Consider the following 18325-nt stretch of genomic DNA (forward strand, 5'->3'; position numbering starts at 1 on the left):
ACCATTTCTCTGTATATAGAGAACCAAAATGGGGAAGTGAAAAAAACTTAGCTAGTTTGTAGAAAAAGATGCAATGCAGCACAATTTAGCAGAGGATGGCTTCGATCCATCGACCTCTGGGTTATGGGCCCAGCACGCTTCCGCTGCGCCACTCTGCTTGTGTTAACAGATGTACAGAGTAAAATTCTAATGACTGTTTGTGTTCAGGTCGATGACATGTAAATTTTCAGCCATTACATATTTGTTGGCGACTAGAGTACTCCTGGGGTTCTGCAATTGTTTCTTTGTTTTTTTTTGCTTTCTTGTGTCATATTATTGTTGAAAATCATTAGAGGAAATGGTGTCTGACCATTGTTTAAGGTTCCGGTTAAAACTGGTGGGTGCGTCCGGCTGTTAGACGAAAGTTCGGCAGGCGTTTGTGTCTCTGTGGCGCAATCGGTTAGCGCGTTCGGCTGTTAACCGAAAGGTTGGTGGTTCGAGTCCACCCAGGGACGTTGGTTCCTTTTGCTTGGGTAGCATGCTACAGTTGAAGACGTTTTCACATTGGTGCTCAGCATCTCCATAAAGTAAAAGCACTGTTGCTGCCTAAGTTTTGAATTCACAAGGCAAACTGGAGAAAAAACTTTCCGGTTGTGTTTCTGTCTACATGTCCAGAAAGAGCATAGCTGTCTGGTATTTGCCAGAAGGTTGAAAACATCTGATAGAATACACAAAACTTCCTTCGAGCCGGAATTGAACCAGCGACCTAAGGATTGCTAATTTAGATCTACAGTCCTCCGCTCTACCAGCTGAGCTATCGAAGGCTTGATTTAGCCATTGTTGAAAGTCTTCAAGGTTTGGACGTGTGTGCCACGAGCAGGTGGCATAAACAATTCACTCGGCCAACTGAAAAAGGAATCCAAAGATTGTATTGGAGAATGCGGGCATCGATCCCGCTACCTCTCGCATGCTAAGCGAGCGCTCTACCACTTGAGCTAATCCCCCATGCCCGACGAACGCCATTATCAGTTTCACGCCACACCATGTCACAGTTTACTTATAGTCAAATGTGCCATTGAGTGCTTTTTTTTTTTTTTTTTTTAAGTACAGATTCCTTTCTCCCATATTTGAAGAACATCTACGTAGTTCACAATGTGAATTATGGCCTACAAATACAGTCGGGCAATTTTCTAGCAAACCATTTCTATGTATGTAGAGAACCAGACTGGGGGAGTAAAAAAAACTTACCTAGTTTGTAGAAAAAAGTTGTAATGCAGCACAATCCCAAGCAAAAAGATTGACCTTTTATGGTTTGGTTTGAATATAGAAAATGCTGAGAGGTCGCGAATCTCCTTCTGGTCCTTTGGCACGAGTTGTACTGGGATTTAGGATTTTGACTAGTGTTTTTGATCCGAGACACGTTTGCTGTTGACAGAAAAGTTCAGTTGATATGCAATGATGAAGTTTATAAATCACAACTATTTAGCAGAGGTTGGTTTCGATCCATCGACCGCTGGGTTTCACAATGTGAATTATGGCCTACAAATACAGTCGGGCAATTTTCTAGCAAACCATTTCTATGTATGTAGAGAACCAGACTGGGGGAGTAAAAAAAACTTACCTAGTTTGTAGAAAAAAGTTGTAATGCAGCACAATCCCAAGCAAAAAGATTGACCTTTTATGGTTTGGTTTGAATATAGAAAATGCTGAGAGGTCGCGAATCTCCTTCTGGTCCTTTGGCACGAGTTGTACTGGGATTTAGGATTTTGACTAGTGTTTTTGATCCGAGACACGTTTGCTGTTGACAGAAAAGTTCAGTTGATATGCAATGATGAAGTTTATAAAACACAACTATTTAGCAGAGGTTGGTTTCGATCCATCGACCGCTGGGTTTCACAATGTGAATTATGGCCTACAAATACAGTCGAGCAATTTTCTAGTAAACCATTTCTCTGTATATAGAGAACCAAACTGGGGGAATGAAAAAAAACTTACCTAGTTTGTAGAAAAAAGTTGTAATGCAGCACAATCCCAAGCGAAAAGATTGATCTTTTATGGTTTGGTTTGAATATAGAAAATGCTGAGAGGTCGCGAATCTCCTTCTGGTCCTTTGGCACGAGTTGTACTGGGATTTAGGATTTTGACTAGTGTTTTTGATCCGAGACACGTTTGCTGTTGACAGAAAAGTTCAGTTGATATGCAATGATGAAGTTTATAAAACACAACTATTTAGCAGAGGTTGGTTTCAATCCATTGACCGCTGGGTTTCACAATGTGAATTATGGTCTACAAATACAGTCGAGCAATTTTCTAGCAAACCATTTCTCTGTATATAGAGAACCAAAATGGGGAAGTGAAAAAAACTTAGCTAGTTTGTAGAAAAAGATGCAATGCAGCACAATTTAGCAGAGGATGGCTTCGATCCATCGACCTCTGGGTTATGGGCCCAGCACGCTTCCGCTGCGCCACTCTGCTTGTGTTAACAGATGTACAGAGTAAAATTCTAATGACTGTTTGTGTTCAGGTCGATGACATGTAAATTTTCAGCCATTACATATTTGTTGGCGACTAGAGTACTCCTGGGGTTCTGCAATTGTTTCTTTGTTTTTTTTTGCTTTCTTGTGTCATATTATTGTTGAAAATCATTAGAGGAAATGGTGTCTGACCATTGTTTAAGGTTCCGGTTAAAACTGGTGGGTGCGTCCGGCTGTTAGACGAAAGTTCGGCAGGCGTTTGTGTCTCTGTGGCGCAATCGGTTAGCGCGTTCGGCTGTTAACCGAAAGGTTGGTGGTTCGAGTCCACCCAGGGACGTTGGTTCCTTTTGCTTGGGTAGCATGCTACAGTTGAAGATGTTTTCACATTGGTGCTCAGCATCTCCATAAAGTAAAAGCACTGTTGCTGCCTAAGTTTTGAATTCACAAGGCAAACTGGAGAAAAAACTTTCCGGTTGTGTTTCTGTCTACATGTCCAGAAAGAGCATAGCTGTCTGGTATTTGCCAGAAGGTTGAAAACATCTGATAGAATACACAAAACTTCCTTCGAGCCGGAATTGAACCAGCGACCTAAGGATTGCTAATTTAGATCTACAGTCCTCCGCTCTACCAGCTGAGCTATCGAAGGCTTGATTTAGCCATTGTTGAAAGTCTTCAAGGTTTGGACGTGTGTGCCACGAGCAGGTGGCATAAACAATTCACTCGGCCAACTGAAAAAGGAATCCAAAGATTGTATTGGAGAATGCGGGCATCGATCCCGCTACCTCTCGCATGCTAAGCGAGCGCTCTACCACTTGAGCTAATCCCCCATGCCCGACGAACGCCATTATCAGTTTCACGCCACACCATGTCACAGTTTACTTATAGTCAAATGTGCCATTGAGTGCTTTTTTTTTTTTTTTTTTTAAGTACAGATTCCTTTCTCCCATATTTGAAGAACATCTACGTAGTTCACAATGTGAATTATGGCCTACAAATACAGTCGGGCAATTTTCTAGCAAACCATTTCTATGTATGTAGAGAACCAGACTGGGGGAGTAAAAAAAACTTACCTAGTTTGTAGAAAAAAGTTGTAATGCAGCACAATCCCAAGCAAAAAGATTGACCTTTTATGGTTTGGTTTGAATATAGAAAATGCTGAGAGGTCGCGAATCTCCTTCTGGTCCTTTGGCACGAGTTGTACTGGGATTTAGGATTTTGACTAGTGTTTTTGATCCGAGACACGTTTGCTGTTGACAGAAAAGTTCAGTTGATATGCAATGATGAAGTTTATAAATCACAACTATTTAGCAGAGGTTGGTTTCGATCCATCGACCGCTGGGTTTCACAATGTGAATTATGGCCTACAAATACAGTCGGGCAATTTTCTAGCAAACCATTTCTATGTATGTAGAGAACCAGACTGGGGGAGTAAAAAAAACTTACCTAGTTTGTAGAAAAAAGTTGTAATGCAGCACAATCCCAAGCAAAAAGATTGACCTTTTATGGTTTGGTTTGAATATAGAAAATGCTGAGAGGTCGCGAATCTCCTTCTGGTCCTTTGGCACGAGTTGTACTGGGATTTAGGATTTTGACTAGTGTTTTTGATCCGAGACACGTTTGCTGTTGACAGAAAAGTTCAGTTGATATGCAATGATGAAGTTTATAAAACACAACTATTTAGCAGAGGTTGGTTTCGATCCATCGACCGCTGGGTTTCACAATGTGAATTATGGCCTACAAATACAGTCGAGCAATTTTCTAGTAAACCATTTCTCTGTATATAGAGAACCAAACTGGGGGAATGAAAAAAAACTTACCTAGTTTGTAGAAAAAAGTTGTAATGCAGCACAATCCCAAGCGAAAAGATTGATCTTTTATGGTTTGGTTTGAATATAGAAAATGCTGAGAGGTCGCGAATCTCCTTCTGGTCCTTTGGCACGAGTTGTACTGGGATTTAGGATTTTGACTAGTGTTTTTGATCCGAGACACGTTTGCTGTTGACAGAAAAGTTCAGTTGATATGCAATGATGAAGTTTATAAAACACAACTATTTAGCAGAGGTTGGTTTCAATCCATTGACCGCTGGGTTTCACAATGTGAATTATGGTCTACAAATACAGTCGAGCAATTTTCTAGCAAACCATTTCTCTGTATATAGAGAACCAAAATGGGGAAGTGAAAAAAACTTAGCTAGTTTGTAGAAAAAGATGCAATGCAGCACAATTTAGCAGAGGATGGCTTCGATCCATCGACCTCTGGGTTATGGGCCCAGCACGCTTCCGCTGCGCCACTCTGCTTGTGTTAACAGATGTACAGAGTAAAATTCTAATGACTGTTTGTGTTCAGGTCGATGACATGTAAATTTTCAGCCATTACATATTTGTTGGCGACTAGAGTACTCCTGGGGTTCTGCAATTGTTTCTTTGTTTTTTTTTGCTTTCTTGTGTCATATTATTGTTGAAAATCATTAGAGGAAATGGTGTCTGACCATTGTTTAAGGTTCCGGTTAAAACTGGTGGGTGCGTCCGGCTGTTAGACGAAAGTTCGGCAGGCGTTTGTGTCTCTGTGGCGCAATCGGTTAGCGCGTTCGGCTGTTAACCGAAAGGTTGGTGGTTCGAGTCCACCCAGGGACGTTGGTTCCTTTTGCTTGGGTAGCATGCTACAGTTGAAGACGTTTTCACATTGGTGCTCAGCATCTCCATAAAGTAAAAGCACTGTTGCTGCCTAAGTTTTGAATTCACAAGGCAAACTGGAGAAAAAACTTTCCGGTTGTGTTTCTGTCTACATGTCCAGAAAGAGCATAGCTGTCTGGTATTTGCCAGAAGGTTGAAAACATCTGATAGAATACACAAAACTTCCTTCGAGCCGGAATTGAACCAGCGACCTAAGGATTGCTAATTTAGATCTACAGTCCTCCGCTCTACCAGCTGAGCTATCGAAGGCTTGATTTAGCCATTGTTGAAAGTCTTCAAGGTTTGGACGTGTGTGCCACGAGCAGGTGGCATAAACAATTCACTCGGCCAACTGAAAAAGGAATCCAAAGATTGTATTGGAGAATGCGGGCATCGATCCCGCTACCTCTCGCATGCTAAGCGAGCGCTCTACCACTTGAGCTAATCCCCCATGCCCGACGAACGCCATTATCAGTTTCACGCCACACCATGTCACAGTTTACTTATAGTCAAATGTGCCATTGAGTGCTTTTTTTTTTTTTTTTTTTAAGTACAGATTCCTTTCTCCCATATTTGAAGAACATCTACGTAGTTCACAATGTGAATTATGGCCTACAAATACAGTCAGGCAATTTTCTAGCAAACCATTTCTATGTATGTAGAGAACCAGACTGGGGGAGTAAAAAAAACTTACCTAGTTTGTAGAAAAAAGTTGTAATGCAGCACAATCCCAAGCAAAAAGATTGACCTTTTATGGTTTGGTTTGAATATAGAAAATGCTGAGAGGTCGCGAATCTCCTTCTGGTCCTTTGGCACGAGTTGTACTGGGATTTAGGATTTTGACTAGTGTTTTTGATCCGAGACACGTTTGCTGTTGACAGAAAAGTTCAGTTGATATGCAATGATGAAGTTTATAAATCACAACTATTTAGCAGAGGTTGGTTTCGATCCATCGACCGCTGGGTTTCACAATGTGAATTATGGCCTACAAATACAGTCGGGCAATTTTCTAGCAAACCATTTCTATGTATGTAGAGAACCAGACTGGGGGAGTAAAAAAAACTTACCTAGTTTGTAGAAAAAAGTTGTAATGCAGCACAATCCCAAGCAAAAAGATTGACCTTTTATGGTTTGGTTTGAATACAGAAAATGCTGAGAGGTCGCGAATCTCCTTCTGGTCCTTTGGCACGAGTTGTACTGGGATTTAGGATTTTGACTAGTGTTTTTGATCCGAGACACGTTTGCTGTTGACAGAAAAGTTCAGTTGATATGCAATGATGAAGTTTATAAAACACAACTATTTAGCAGAGGTTGGTTTCGATCCATCGACCGCTGGGTTTCACAATGTGAATTATGGCCTACAAATACAGTCGAGCAATTTTCTAGTAAACCATTTCTCTGTATATAGAGAACCAAACTGGGGGAATGAAAAAAAACTTACCTAGTTTGTAGAAAAAAGTTGTAATGCAGCACAATCCCAAGCGAAAAGATTGATCTTTTATGGTTTGGTTTGAATATAGAAAATGCTGAGAGGTCGCGAATCTCCTTCTGGTCCTTTGGCACGAGTTGTACTGGGATTTAGGATTTTGACTAGTGTTTTTGATCCGAGACACGTTTGCTGTTGACAGAAAAGTTCAGTTGATATGCAATGATGAAGTTTATAAAACACAACTATTTAGCAGAGGTTGGTTTCAATCCATTGACCGCTGGGTTTCACAATGTGAATTATGGTCTACAAATACAGTCGAGCAATTTTCTAGCAAACCATTTCTCTGTATATAGAGAACCAAAATGGGGAAGTGAAAAAAACTTAGCTAGTTTGTAGAAAAAGATGCAATGCAGCACAATTTAGCAGAGGATGGATTCGATCCATCGACCTCTGGGTTATGGGCCCAGCACGCTTCCGCTGCGCCACTCTGCTTGTGTTAACAGATGTACAGAGTAAAATTCTAATGACTGTTTGTGTTCAGGTCGATGACATGTAAATTTTCAGCCATTACATATTTGTTGGCGACTAGAGTACTCCTGGGGTTCTGCAATTGTTTCTTTGTTTTTTTTTGCTTTCTTGTGTCATATTATTGTTGAAAATCATTAGAGGAAATGGTGTCTGACCATTGTTTAAGGTTCCGGTTAAAACTGGTGGGTGCGTCCGGCTGTTAGACGAAAGTTCGGCAGGCGTTTGTGTCTCTGTGGCGCAATCGGTTAGCGCGTTCGGCTGTTAACCGAAAGGTTGGTGGTTCGAGTCCACCCAGGGACGTTGGTTCCTTTTGCTTGGGTAGCATGCTACAGTTGAAGACGTTTTCACATTGGTGCTCAGCATCTCCATAAAGTAAAAGCACTGTTGCTGCCTAAGTTTTGAATTCACAAGGCAAACTGGAGAAAAAACTTTCCGGTTGTGTTTCTGTCTACATGTCCATAAAGAGCATAGCTGTCTGGTATTTGCCAGAAGGTTGAAAACATCTGATAGAATACACAAAACTTCCTTCGAGCCGGAATTGAACCAGCGACCTAAGGATTGCTAATTTAGATCTACAGTCCTCCGCTCTACCAGCTGAGCTATCGAAGGCTTGATTTAGCCATTGTTGAAAGTCTTCAAGGTTTGGACGTGTGTGCCACGAGCAGGTGGCATAAACAATTCACTCGGCCAACTGAAAAAGGAATCCAAAGATTGTATTGGAGAATGCGGGCATCGATCCCGCTACCTCTCGCATGCTAAGCGAGCGCTCTACCACTTGAGCTAATCCCCCATGCCCGACGAACGCCATTATCAGTTTCACGCCACACCATGTCACAGTTTACTTATAGTCAAATGTGCCATTGAGTGCTTTTTTTTTTTTTTTTTTTTTTTTTTTTAAGTACAGATTCCTTTCTCCCATATTTGAAGAACATCTACGGAGTTCACAATGTGAATTATGGCCTACAAATAAAGTCGAGCAATTTTCTAGCAAACCATTTCTACGTATGTAGAGAACCAGACTGGGGGAGTAAAAAAAACTTACCTAGTTTGTAGAAAAAAGTTGTAATGCAGCACAATCCCAAGCAAAAAGATTGACCTTTTATGGTTTGGTTTGATTATAGAAAATGCTGAGAGGTCGCGAATCTCCTTCTGGTCCTTTGGCACGAGTTGTACTGGGATTTAGGATTTTGACTAGTGTTTTTGATCCGAGACACGTTTGCTGTTGACAGAAAAGTTCAGTTGATATGCAATGATGAAGTTTATAAATCACAACTATTTAGCAGAGGTTGGTTTCGATCCATCGACCGCTGGGTTTCACAATGTGAATTATGGCCTACAAATACAGTCGGGCAATTTTCTAGCAAACCATTTCTATGTATGTAGAGAACCAGACTGGGGGAGTAAAAAAAACTTACCTAGTTTGTAGAAAAAAGTTGTAATGCAGCACAATCCCAAGCAAAAAGATTGACCTTTTATGGTTTGGTTTGAATATAGAAAATGCTGAGAGGTCGCGAATCTCCTTCTGGTCCTTTGGCACGAGTTGTACTGGGATTTAGGATTTTGACTAGTGTTTTTGATCCGAGACACGTTTGCTGTTGACAGAAAAGTTCAGTTGATATGCAATGATGAAGTTTATAAAACACAACTATTTAGCAGAGGTTGGTTTCGATCCATCGACCGCTGGGTTTCACAATGTGAATTATGGCCTACAAATACAGTCGAGCAATTTTCTAGTAAACCATTTCTCTGTATATAGAGAACCAAACTGGGGGAATGAAAAAAAACTTACCTAGTTTGTAGAAAAAAGTTGTAATGCAGCACAATCCCAAGCGAAAAGATTGATCTTTTATGGTTTGGTTTGAATATAGAAAATGCTGAGAGGTCGCGAATCTCCTTCTGGTCCTTTGGCACGAGTTGTACTGGGATTTAGGATTTTGACTAGTGTTTTTGATCCGAGACACGTTTGCTGTTGACAGAAAAGTTCAGTTGATATGCAATGATGAAGTTTATAAAACACAACTATTTAGCAGAGGTTGGTTTCAATCCATTGACCGCTGGGTTTCACAATGTGAATTATGGTCTACAAATACAGTCGAGCAATTTTCTAGCAAACCATTTCTCTGTATATAGAGAACCAAAATGGGGAAGTGAAAAAAACTTAGCTAGTTTGTAGAAAAAGATGCAATGCAGCACAATTTAGCAGAGGATGGCTTCGATCCATCGACCTCTGGGTTATGGGCCCAGCACGCTTCCGCTGCGCCACTCTGCTTGTGTTAACAGATGTACAGAGTAAAATTCTAATGACTGTTTGTGTTCAGGTCGATGACATGTAAATTTTCAGCCATTACATATTTGTTGGCGACTAGAGTACTCCTGGGGTTCTGCAATTGTTTCTTTGTTTTTTTTTGCTTTCTTGTGTCATATTATTGTTGAAAATCATTAGAGGAAATGGTGTCTGACCATTGTTTAAGGTTCCGGTTAAAACTGGTGGGTGCGTCCGGCTGTTAGACGAAAGTTCGGCAGGCGTTTGTGTCTCTGTGGCGCAATCGGTTAGCGCGTTCGGCTGTTAACCGAAAGGTTGGTGGTTCGAGTCCACCCAGGGACGTTGGTTCCTTTTGCTTGGGTAGCATGCTACAGTTGAAGACGTTTTCACATTGGTGCTCAGCATCTCCATAAAGTAAAAGCACTGTTGCTGCCTAAGTTTTGAATTCACAAGGCAAACTGGAGAAAAAACTTTCCGGTTGTGTTTCTGTCTACATGTCCAGAAAGAGCATAGCTGTCTGGTATTTGCCAGAAGGTTGAAAACATCTGATAGAATACACAAAACTTCCTTCGAGCCGGAATTGAACCAGCGACCTAAGGATTGCTAATTTAGATCTACAGTCCTCCGCTCTACCAGCTGAGCTATCGAAGGCTTGATTTAGCCATTGTTGAAAGTCTTCAAGGTTTGGACGTGTGTGCCACGAGCAGGTGGCATAAACAATTCACTCGGCCAACTGAAAAAGGAATCCAAAGATTGTATTGGAGAATGCGGGCATCGATCCCGCTACCTCTCGCATGCTAAGCGAGCGCTCTACCACTTGAGCTAATCCCCCATGCCCGACGAACGCCATTATCAGTTTCACGCCACACCATGTCACAGTTTACTTATAGTCAAATGTGCCATTGAGTGCTTTTTTTTTTTTTTTTTTTAAGTACAGATTCCTTTCTCCCATATTTGAAGAACATCTACGTAGTTCACAATGTGAATTATGGCCTACAAATACAGTCAGGCAATTTTCTAGCAAACCATTTCTATGTATGTAGAGAACCAGACTGGGGGAGTAAAAAAAACTTACCTAGTTTGTAGAAAAAAGTTGTAATGCAGCACAATCCCAAGCAAAAAGATTGACCTTTTATGGTTTGGTTTGAATATAGAAAATGCTGAGAGGTCGCGAATCTCCTTCTGGTCCTTTGGCACGAGTTGTACTGGGATTTAGGATTTTGACTAGTGTTTTTGATCCGAGACACGTTTGCTGTTGACAGAAAAGTTCAGTTGATATGCAATGATGAAGTTTATAAATCACAACTATTTAGCAGAGGTTGGTTTCGATCCATCGACCGCTGGGTTTCACAATGTGAATTATGGCCTACAAATACAGTCGGGCAATTTTCTAGCAAACCATTTCTATGTATGTAGAGAACCAGACTGGGGGAGTAAAAAAAACTTACCTAGTTTGTAGAAAAAAGTTGTAATGCAGCACAATCCCAAGCAAAAAGATTGACCTTTTATGGTTTGGTTTGAATACAGAAAATGCTGAGAGGTCGCGAATCTCCTTCTGGTCCTTTGGCACGAGTTGTACTGGGATTTAGGATTTTGACTAGTGTTTTTGATCCGAGACACGTTTGCTGTTGACAGAAAAGTTCAGTTGATATGCAATGATGAAGTTTATAAAACACAACTATTTAGCAGAGGTTGGTTTCGATCCATCGACCGCTGGGTTTCACAATGTGAATTATGGCCTACAAATACAGTCGAGCAATTTTCTAGTAAACCATTTCTCTGTATATAGAGAACCAAACTGGGGGAATGAAAAAAAACTTACCTAGTTTGTAGAAAAAAGTTGTAATGCAGCACAATCCCAAGCGAAAAGATTGATCTTTTATGGTTTGGTTTGAATATAGAAAATGCTGAGAGGTCGCGAATCTCCTTCTGGTCCTTTGGCACGAGTTGTACTGGGATTTAGGATTTTGACTAGTGTTTTTGATCCGAGACACGTTTGCTGTTGACAGAAAAGTTCAGTTGATATGCAATGATGAAGTTTATAAAACACAACTATTTAGCAGAGGTTGGTTTCAATCCATTGACCGCTGGGTTTCACAATGTGAATTATGGTCTACAAATACAGTCGAGCAATTTTCTAGCAAACCATTTCTCTGTATATAGAGAACCAAAATGGGGAAGTGAAAAAAACTTAGCTAGTTTGTAGAAAAAGATGCAATGCAGCACAATTTAGCAGAGGATGGATTCGATCCATCGACCTCTGGGTTATGGGCCCAGCACGCTTCCGCTGCGCCACTCTGCTTGTGTTAACAGATGTACAGAGTAAAATTCTAATGACTGTTTGTGTTCAGGTCGATGACATGTAAATTTTCAGCCATTACATATTTGTTGGCGACTAGAGTACTCCTGGGGTTCTGCAATTGTTTCTTTGTTTTTTTTTGCTTTCTTGTGTCATATTATTGTTGAAAATCATTAGAGGAAATGGTGTCTGACCATTGTTTAAGGTTCCGGTTAAAACTGGTGGGTGCGTCCGGCTGTTAGACGAAAGTTCGGCAGGCGTTTGTGTCTCTGTGGCGCAATCGGTTAGCGCGTTCGGCTGTTAACCGAAAGGTTGGTGGTTCGAGTCCACCCAGGGACGTTGGTTCCTTTTGCTTGGGTAGCATGCTACAGTTGAAGACGTTTTCACATTGGTGCTCAGCATCTCCATAAAGTAAAAGCACTGTTGCTGCCTAAGTTTTGAATTCACAAGGCAAACTGGAGAAAAAACTTTCCGGTTGTGTTTCTGTCTACATGTCCATAAAGAGCATAGCTGTCTGGTATTTGCCAGAAGGTTGAAAACATCTGATAGAATACACAAAACTTCCTTCGAGCCGGAATTGAACCAGCGACCTAAGGATTGCTAATTTAGATCTACAGTCCTCCGCTCTACCAGCTGAGCTATCGAAGGCTTGATTTAGCCATTGTTGAAAGTCTTCAAGGTTTGGACGTGTGTGCCACGAGCAGGTGGCATAAACAATTCACTCGGCCAACTGAAAAAGGAATCCAAAGATTGTATTGGAGAATGCGGGCATCGATCCCGCTACCTCTCGCATGCTAAGCGAGCGCTCTACCACTTGAGCTAATCCCCCATGCCCGACGAACGCCATTATCAGTTTCACGCCACACCATGTCACAGTTTACTTATAGTCAAATGTGCCATTGAGTGCTTTTTTTTTTTTTTTTTTTTTTTTTTTTAAGTACAGATTCCTTTCTCCCATATTTGAAGAACATCTACGGAGTTCACAATGTGAATTATGGCCTACAAATAAAGTCGAGCAATTTTCTAGCAAACCATTTCTACGTATGTAGAGAACCAGACTGGGGGAGTAAAAAAAACTTACCTAGTTTGTAGAAAAAAGTTGTAATGCAGCACAATCCCAAGCAAAAAGATTGACCTTTTATGGTTTGGTTTGATTATAGAAAATGCTGAGAGGTCGCGAATCTCCTTCTGGTCCTTTGGCACGAGTTGTACTGGGATTTAGGATTTTGACTAGTGTTTTTGATCCGAGACACGTTTGCTGTTGACAGAAAAGTTCAGTTGATATGCAATGATGAAGTTTATAAATCACAACTATTTAGCAGAGGTTGGTTTCGATCCATCGACCGCTGGGTTTCACAATGTGAATTATGGCCTACAAATACAGTCGGGCAATTTTCTAGCAAACCATTTCTATGTATGTAGAGAACCAGACTGGGGGAGTAAAAAAAACTTACCTAGTTTGTAGAAAAAAGTTGTAATGCAGCACAATCCCAAGCAAAAAGATTGACCTTTTATGGTTTGGTTTGAATATAGAAAATGCTGAGAGGTCGCGAATCTCCTTCTGGTCCTTTGGCACGAGTTGTACTGGGATTTAGGATTTTGACTAGTGTTTTTGATCCGAGACACGTTTGCTGTTGACAGAAAAGTTCAGTTGATATGCAATGATGAAGTTTATAAAACACAACTATTTAGCAGAGGTTGGTTTCGATCCATCGACCGCTGGGTTTCACAATGTGAATTATGGCCTACAAATACAGTCGAGCAATTTTCTAGTAAACCATTTCTCTGTATATAGAGAACCAAACTGGGGGAATGAAAAAAAACTTACCTAGTTTGTAGAAAAAAGTTGTAATGCAGCACAATCCCAAGCGAAAAGATTGATCTTTTATGGTTTGGTTTGAATATAGAAAATGCTGAGAGGTCGCGAATCTCCTTCTGGTCCTTTGGCACGAGTTGTACTGGGATTTAGGATTTTGACTAGTGTTTTTGATCCGAGACACGTTTGCTGTTGACAGAAAAGTTCAGTTGATATGCAATGATGAAGTTTATAAAACACAACTATTTAGCAGAGGTTGGTTTCAATCCATTGACCGCTGGGTTTCACAATGTGAATTATGGTCTACAAATACAGTCGAGCAATTTTCTAGCAAACCATTTCTCTGTATATAGAGAACCAAAATGGGGAAGTGAAAAAAACTTAGCTAGTTTGTAGAAAAAGATGCAATGCAGCACAATTTAGCAGAGGATGGCTTCGATCCATCGACCTCTGGGTTATGGGCCCAGCACGCTTCCGCTGCGCCACTCTGCTTGTGTTAACAGATGTACAGAGTAAAATTCTAATGACTGTTTGTGTTCAGGTCGATGACATGTAAATTTTCAGCCATTACATATTTGTTGGCGACTAGAGTACTCCTGGGGTTCTGCAATTGTTTCTTTGTTTTTTTTTGCTTTCTTGTGTCATATTATTGTTGAAAATCATTAGAGGAAATGGTGTCTGACCATTGTTTAAGGTTCCGGTTAAAACTGGTGGGTGCGTCCGGCTGTTAGACGAAAGTTCGGCAGGCGTTTGTGTCTCTGTGGCGCAATCGGTTAGCGCGTTCGGCTGTTAACCGAAAGGTTGGTGGTTCGAGTCCACCCAGGGACGTTGGTTCCTTTTGCTTGGGTAGCATGCTACAGTTGAAGACGTTTTCACATTGGTGCTCAGCATCTCCATAAAGTAAAAGCACTGTTGCTGCCTAAGTTTTGAATTCACAAGGCAAACTGGAGAAAAAACTTTCCGGTTGTGTTTCTGTCTACATGTCCAGAAAGAGCATAGCTGTCTGGTATTTGCCAGAAGGTTGAAAACATCTGATAGAATACACAAAACTTCCTTCGAGCCGGAATTGAACCAGCAACCTAAGGATTGCTAATTTAGATCTACAGTCCTCCGCTCTACCAGCTGAGCTATCGAAGGCTTGATTTAGCCATTGTTGAAAGTCTTCAAGGTTTGGACGTGTGTGCCACGAGCAGGTGGCATAAACAATTCACTCGGCCAACTGAAAAAGGAATCCAAAGATTGTATTGGAGAATGCGGGCATCGATCCCGCTACCTCTCGCATGCTAAGCGAGCGCTCTACCACTTGAGCTAATCCCCCATGCCCGACGAACGCCATTATCAGTTTCACGCCACACCATGTCACAGTTTACTTATAGTCAAATGTGCCATTGAGTGCTTTTTTTTTTTTTTTTTTTAAGTACAGATTCCTTTCTCCCATATTTGAAGAACATCTACGGAGTTCACAATGTGAATTATGGCCTACAAATACAGTCAGGCAATTTTCTAGCAAACCATTTCTATGTATGTAGAGAACCAGACTGGGGGAGTAAAAAAAACTTACCTAGTTTGTAGAAAAAAGTTGTAATGCAGCACAATCCCAAGCAAAAAGATTGACCTTTTATGGTTTGGTTTGAATATAGAAAATGCTGAGAGGTCGCGAATCTCCTTCTGGTCCTTTGGCACGAGTTGTACTGGGATTTAGGATTTTGACTAGTGTTTTTGATCCGAGACACGTTTGCTGTTGACAGAAAAGTTCAGTTGATATGCAATGATGAAGTTTATAAATCACAACTATTTAGCAGAGGTTGGTTTCGATCCATCGACCGCTGGGTTTCACAATGTGAATTATGGCCTACAAATACAGTCGGGCAATTTTCTAGCAAACCATTTCTATGTATGTAGAGAACCAGACTGGGGGAGTAAAAAAAACTTACCTAGTTTGTAGAAAAAAGTTGTAATGCAGCACAATCCCAAGCAAAAAGATTGACCTTTTATGGTTTGGTTTGAATACAGAAAATGCTGAGAGGTCGCGAATCTCCTTCTGGTCCTTTGGCACGAGTTGTACTGGGATTTAGGATTTTGACTAGTGTTTTTGATCCGAGACACGTTTGCTGTTGACAGAAAAGTTCAGTTGATATGCAATGATGAAGTTTATAAAACACAACTATTTAGCAGAGGTTGGTTTCGATCCATCGACCGCTGGGTTTCACAATGTGAATTATGGCCTACAAATACAGTCGAGCAATTTTCTAGTAAACCATTTCTCTGTATATAGAGAACCAAACTGGGGGAATGAAAAAAAACTTACCTAGTTTGTAGAAAAAAGTTGTAATGCAGCACAATCCCAAGCGAAAAGATTGATCTTTTATGGTTTGGTTTGAATATAGAAAATGCTGAGAGGTCGCGAATCTCCTTCTGGTCCTTTGGCACGAGTTGTACTGGGATTTAGGATTTTGACTAGTGTTTTTGATCCGAGACACGTTTGCTGTTGACAGAAAAGTTCAGTTGATATGCAATGATGAAGTTTATAAAACACAACTATTTAGCAGAGGTTGGTTTCAATCCATTGACCGCTGGGTTTCACAATGTGAATTATGGTCTACAAATACAGTCGAGCAATTTTCTAGCAAACCATTTCTCTGTATATAGAGAACCAAAATGGGGAAGTGAAAAAAACTTAGCTAGTTTGTAGAAAAAGATGCAATGCAGCACAATTTAGCAGAGGATGGATTCGATCCATCGACCTCTGGGTTATGGGCCCAGCACGCTTCCGCTGCGCCACTCTGCTTGTGTTAACAGATGTACAGAGTAAAATTCTAATGACTGTTTGTGTTCAGGTCGATGACATGTAAATTTTCAGCCATTACATATTTGTTGGCGACTAGAGTACTCCTGGGGTTCTGCAATTGTTTCTTTGTTTTTTTTTGCTTTCTTGTGTCATATTATTGTTGAAAATCATTAGAGGAAATGGTGTCTGACCATTGTTTAAGGTTCCGGTTAAAACTGGTGGGTGCGTCCGGCTGTTAGACGAAAGTTCGGCAGGCGTTTGTGTCTCTGTGGCGCAATCGGTTAGCGCGTTCGGCTGTTAACCGAAAGGTTGGTGGTTCGAGTCCACCCAGGGACGTTGGTTCCTTTTGCTTGGGTAGCATGCTACAGTTGAAGACGTTTTCACATTGGTGCTCAGCATCTCCATAAAGTAAAAGCACTGTTGCTGCCTAAGTTTTGAATTCACAAGGCAAACTGGAGAAAAAACTTTCCGGTTGTGTTTCTGTCTACATGTCCATAAAGAGCATAGCTGTCTGGTATTTGCCAGAAGGTTGAAAACATCTGATAGAATACACAAAACTTCCTTCGAGCCGGAATTGAACCAGCGACCTAAGGATTGCTAATTTAGATCTACAGTCCTCCGCTCTACCAGCTGAGCTATCGAAGGCTTGATTTAGCCATTGTTGAAAGTCTTCAAGGTTTGGACGTGTGTGCCACGAGCAGGTGGCATAAACAATTCACTCGGCCAACTGAAAAAGGAATCCAAAGATTGTATTGGAGAATGCGGGCATCGATCCCGCTACCTCTCGCATGCTAAGCGAGCGCTCTACCACTTGAGCTAATCCCCCATGCCCGACGAACGCCATTATCAGTTTCACGCCACACCATGTCACAGTTTACTTATAGTCAAATGTGCCATTGAGTGCTTTTTTTTTTTTTTTTTTTTTTTTTTTTAAGTACAGATTCCTTTCTCCCATATTTGAAGAACATCTACGGAGTTCACAATGTGAATTATGGCCTACAAATAAAGTCGAGCAATTTTCTAGCAAACCATTTCTACGTATGTAGAGAACCAGACTGGGGGAGTAAAAAAAACTTACCTAGTTTGTAGAAAAAAGTTGTAATGCAGCACAATCCCAAGCAAAAAGATTGACCTTTTATGGTTTGGTTTGATTATAGAAAATGCTGAGAGGTCGCGAATCTCCTTCTGGTCCTTTGGCACGAGTTGTACTGGGATTTAGGATTTTGACTAGTGTTTTTGATCCGAGACACGTTTGCTGTTGACAGAAAAGTTCAGTTGATATGCAATGATGAAGTTTATAAATCACAACTATTTAGCAGAGGTTGGTTTCGATCCATCGACCGCTGGGTTTCACAATGTGAATTATGGCCTACAAATACAGTCGGGCAATTTTCTAGCAAACCATTTCTATGTATGTAGAGAACCAGACTGGGGGAGTAAAAAAAACTTACCTAGTTTGTAGAAAAAAGTTGTAATGCAGCACAATCCCAAGCAAAAAGATTGACCTTTTATGGTTTGGTTTGAATATAGAAAATGCTGAGAGGTCGCGAATCTCCTTCTGGTCCTTTGGCACGAGTTGTACTGGGATTTAGGATTTTGACTAGTGTTTTTGATCCGAGACACGTTTGCTGTTGACAGAAAAGTTCAGTTGATATGCAATGATGAAGTTTATAAAACACAACTATTTAGCAGAGGTTGGTTTCGATCCATCGACCGCTGGGTTTCACAATGTGAATTATGGCCTACAAATACAGTCGAGCAATTTTCTAGTAAACCATTTCTCTGTATATAGAGAACCAAACTGGGGGAATGAAAAAAAACTTACCTAGTTTGTAGAAAAAAGTTGTAATGCAGCACAATCCCAAGCGAAAAGATTGATCTTTTATGGTTTGGTTTGAATATAGAAAATGCTGAGAGGTCGCGAATCTCCTTCTGGTCCTTTGGCACGAGTTGTACTGGGATTTAGGATTTTGACTAGTGTTTTTGATCCGAGACACGTTTGCTGTTGACAGAAAAGTTCAGTTGATATGCAATGATGAAGTTTATAAAACACAACTATTTAGCAGAGGTTGGTTTC

The 18325-nt window shown here is 40.9% G+C and overlaps 23 non-coding genes across 23 annotated transcripts; 8 read left to right on the forward strand and 15 right to left on the reverse strand.

The window, feature by feature from the left end:
- The first annotated feature begins 420 nt into the window (after positions 1-420).
- Positions 421-494, forward strand: TRNAN-GUU (transfer RNA asparagine (anticodon GUU)). The gene has a single exon. It is a non-coding gene; the product is annotated as a tRNA-Asn (tRNA).
- A 223-nt stretch (positions 495-717) lies between these two features.
- On the reverse strand, positions 718-803 carry TRNAY-GUA (transfer RNA tyrosine (anticodon GUA)). Its single transcript is given in 2 exon segments — positions 718-753; positions 767-803. It is a non-coding gene; the product is annotated as a tRNA-Tyr (tRNA).
- Positions 804-911: 108 nt separating this feature from the next.
- TRNAA-AGC (transfer RNA alanine (anticodon AGC)) lies at positions 912-984 on the reverse strand. The gene has a single exon. It is a non-coding gene; the product is annotated as a tRNA-Ala (tRNA).
- A 1732-nt stretch (positions 985-2716) lies between these two features.
- TRNAN-GUU (transfer RNA asparagine (anticodon GUU)) lies at positions 2717-2790 on the forward strand. The gene has a single exon. It is a non-coding gene; the product is annotated as a tRNA-Asn (tRNA).
- A 223-nt stretch (positions 2791-3013) lies between these two features.
- Positions 3014-3099, reverse strand: TRNAY-GUA (transfer RNA tyrosine (anticodon GUA)). Its single transcript is given in 2 exon segments — positions 3014-3049; positions 3063-3099. It is a non-coding gene; the product is annotated as a tRNA-Tyr (tRNA).
- A 108-nt stretch (positions 3100-3207) lies between these two features.
- Positions 3208-3280, reverse strand: TRNAA-AGC (transfer RNA alanine (anticodon AGC)). Its single transcript has one exon. It is a non-coding gene; the product is annotated as a tRNA-Ala (tRNA).
- A 1732-nt stretch (positions 3281-5012) lies between these two features.
- Positions 5013-5086, forward strand: TRNAN-GUU (transfer RNA asparagine (anticodon GUU)). The gene has a single exon. It is a non-coding gene; the product is annotated as a tRNA-Asn (tRNA).
- Positions 5087-5309: 223 nt separating this feature from the next.
- Positions 5310-5395, reverse strand: TRNAY-GUA (transfer RNA tyrosine (anticodon GUA)). The gene is given in 2 exon segments: positions 5310-5345; positions 5359-5395. It is a non-coding gene; the product is annotated as a tRNA-Tyr (tRNA).
- Positions 5396-5503: 108 nt separating this feature from the next.
- TRNAA-AGC (transfer RNA alanine (anticodon AGC)) lies at positions 5504-5576 on the reverse strand. The gene has a single exon. It is a non-coding gene; the product is annotated as a tRNA-Ala (tRNA).
- Positions 5577-7308: 1732 nt separating this feature from the next.
- On the forward strand, positions 7309-7382 carry TRNAN-GUU (transfer RNA asparagine (anticodon GUU)). The gene has a single exon. It is a non-coding gene; the product is annotated as a tRNA-Asn (tRNA).
- A 223-nt stretch (positions 7383-7605) lies between these two features.
- TRNAY-GUA (transfer RNA tyrosine (anticodon GUA)) lies at positions 7606-7691 on the reverse strand. Its single transcript is given in 2 exon segments — positions 7606-7641; positions 7655-7691. It is a non-coding gene; the product is annotated as a tRNA-Tyr (tRNA).
- A 108-nt stretch (positions 7692-7799) lies between these two features.
- TRNAA-AGC (transfer RNA alanine (anticodon AGC)) lies at positions 7800-7872 on the reverse strand. The gene has a single exon. It is a non-coding gene; the product is annotated as a tRNA-Ala (tRNA).
- Positions 7873-9613: 1741 nt separating this feature from the next.
- On the forward strand, positions 9614-9687 carry TRNAN-GUU (transfer RNA asparagine (anticodon GUU)). The gene has a single exon. It is a non-coding gene; the product is annotated as a tRNA-Asn (tRNA).
- A 223-nt stretch (positions 9688-9910) lies between these two features.
- Positions 9911-9996, reverse strand: TRNAY-GUA (transfer RNA tyrosine (anticodon GUA)). Its single transcript is given in 2 exon segments — positions 9911-9946; positions 9960-9996. It is a non-coding gene; the product is annotated as a tRNA-Tyr (tRNA).
- A 108-nt stretch (positions 9997-10104) lies between these two features.
- On the reverse strand, positions 10105-10177 carry TRNAA-AGC (transfer RNA alanine (anticodon AGC)). Its single transcript has one exon. It is a non-coding gene; the product is annotated as a tRNA-Ala (tRNA).
- Positions 10178-11909: 1732 nt separating this feature from the next.
- On the forward strand, positions 11910-11983 carry TRNAN-GUU (transfer RNA asparagine (anticodon GUU)). Its single transcript has one exon. It is a non-coding gene; the product is annotated as a tRNA-Asn (tRNA).
- Positions 11984-12206: 223 nt separating this feature from the next.
- On the reverse strand, positions 12207-12292 carry TRNAY-GUA (transfer RNA tyrosine (anticodon GUA)). The gene is given in 2 exon segments: positions 12207-12242; positions 12256-12292. It is a non-coding gene; the product is annotated as a tRNA-Tyr (tRNA).
- Positions 12293-12400: 108 nt separating this feature from the next.
- On the reverse strand, positions 12401-12473 carry TRNAA-AGC (transfer RNA alanine (anticodon AGC)). Its single transcript has one exon. It is a non-coding gene; the product is annotated as a tRNA-Ala (tRNA).
- Positions 12474-14214: 1741 nt separating this feature from the next.
- Positions 14215-14288, forward strand: TRNAN-GUU (transfer RNA asparagine (anticodon GUU)). The gene has a single exon. It is a non-coding gene; the product is annotated as a tRNA-Asn (tRNA).
- Positions 14289-14705: 417 nt separating this feature from the next.
- TRNAA-AGC (transfer RNA alanine (anticodon AGC)) lies at positions 14706-14778 on the reverse strand. Its single transcript has one exon. It is a non-coding gene; the product is annotated as a tRNA-Ala (tRNA).
- Positions 14779-16510: 1732 nt separating this feature from the next.
- On the forward strand, positions 16511-16584 carry TRNAN-GUU (transfer RNA asparagine (anticodon GUU)). The gene has a single exon. It is a non-coding gene; the product is annotated as a tRNA-Asn (tRNA).
- A 223-nt stretch (positions 16585-16807) lies between these two features.
- TRNAY-GUA (transfer RNA tyrosine (anticodon GUA)) lies at positions 16808-16893 on the reverse strand. The gene is given in 2 exon segments: positions 16808-16843; positions 16857-16893. It is a non-coding gene; the product is annotated as a tRNA-Tyr (tRNA).
- A 108-nt stretch (positions 16894-17001) lies between these two features.
- On the reverse strand, positions 17002-17074 carry TRNAA-AGC (transfer RNA alanine (anticodon AGC)). Its single transcript has one exon. It is a non-coding gene; the product is annotated as a tRNA-Ala (tRNA).
- Positions 17075-18325: the final 1251 nt, after the last annotated feature.

The sequence above is a fragment of the Dendrobates tinctorius genome, unplaced genomic scaffold (assembly GCF_039654945.1).
Source record: "Dendrobates tinctorius isolate UK_male_01 unplaced genomic scaffold, ASM3965494v1 ptg000251l, whole genome shotgun sequence".
Classification (NCBI taxonomy): domain Eukaryota; kingdom Metazoa; phylum Chordata; class Amphibia; order Anura; family Dendrobatidae; genus Dendrobates; species Dendrobates tinctorius.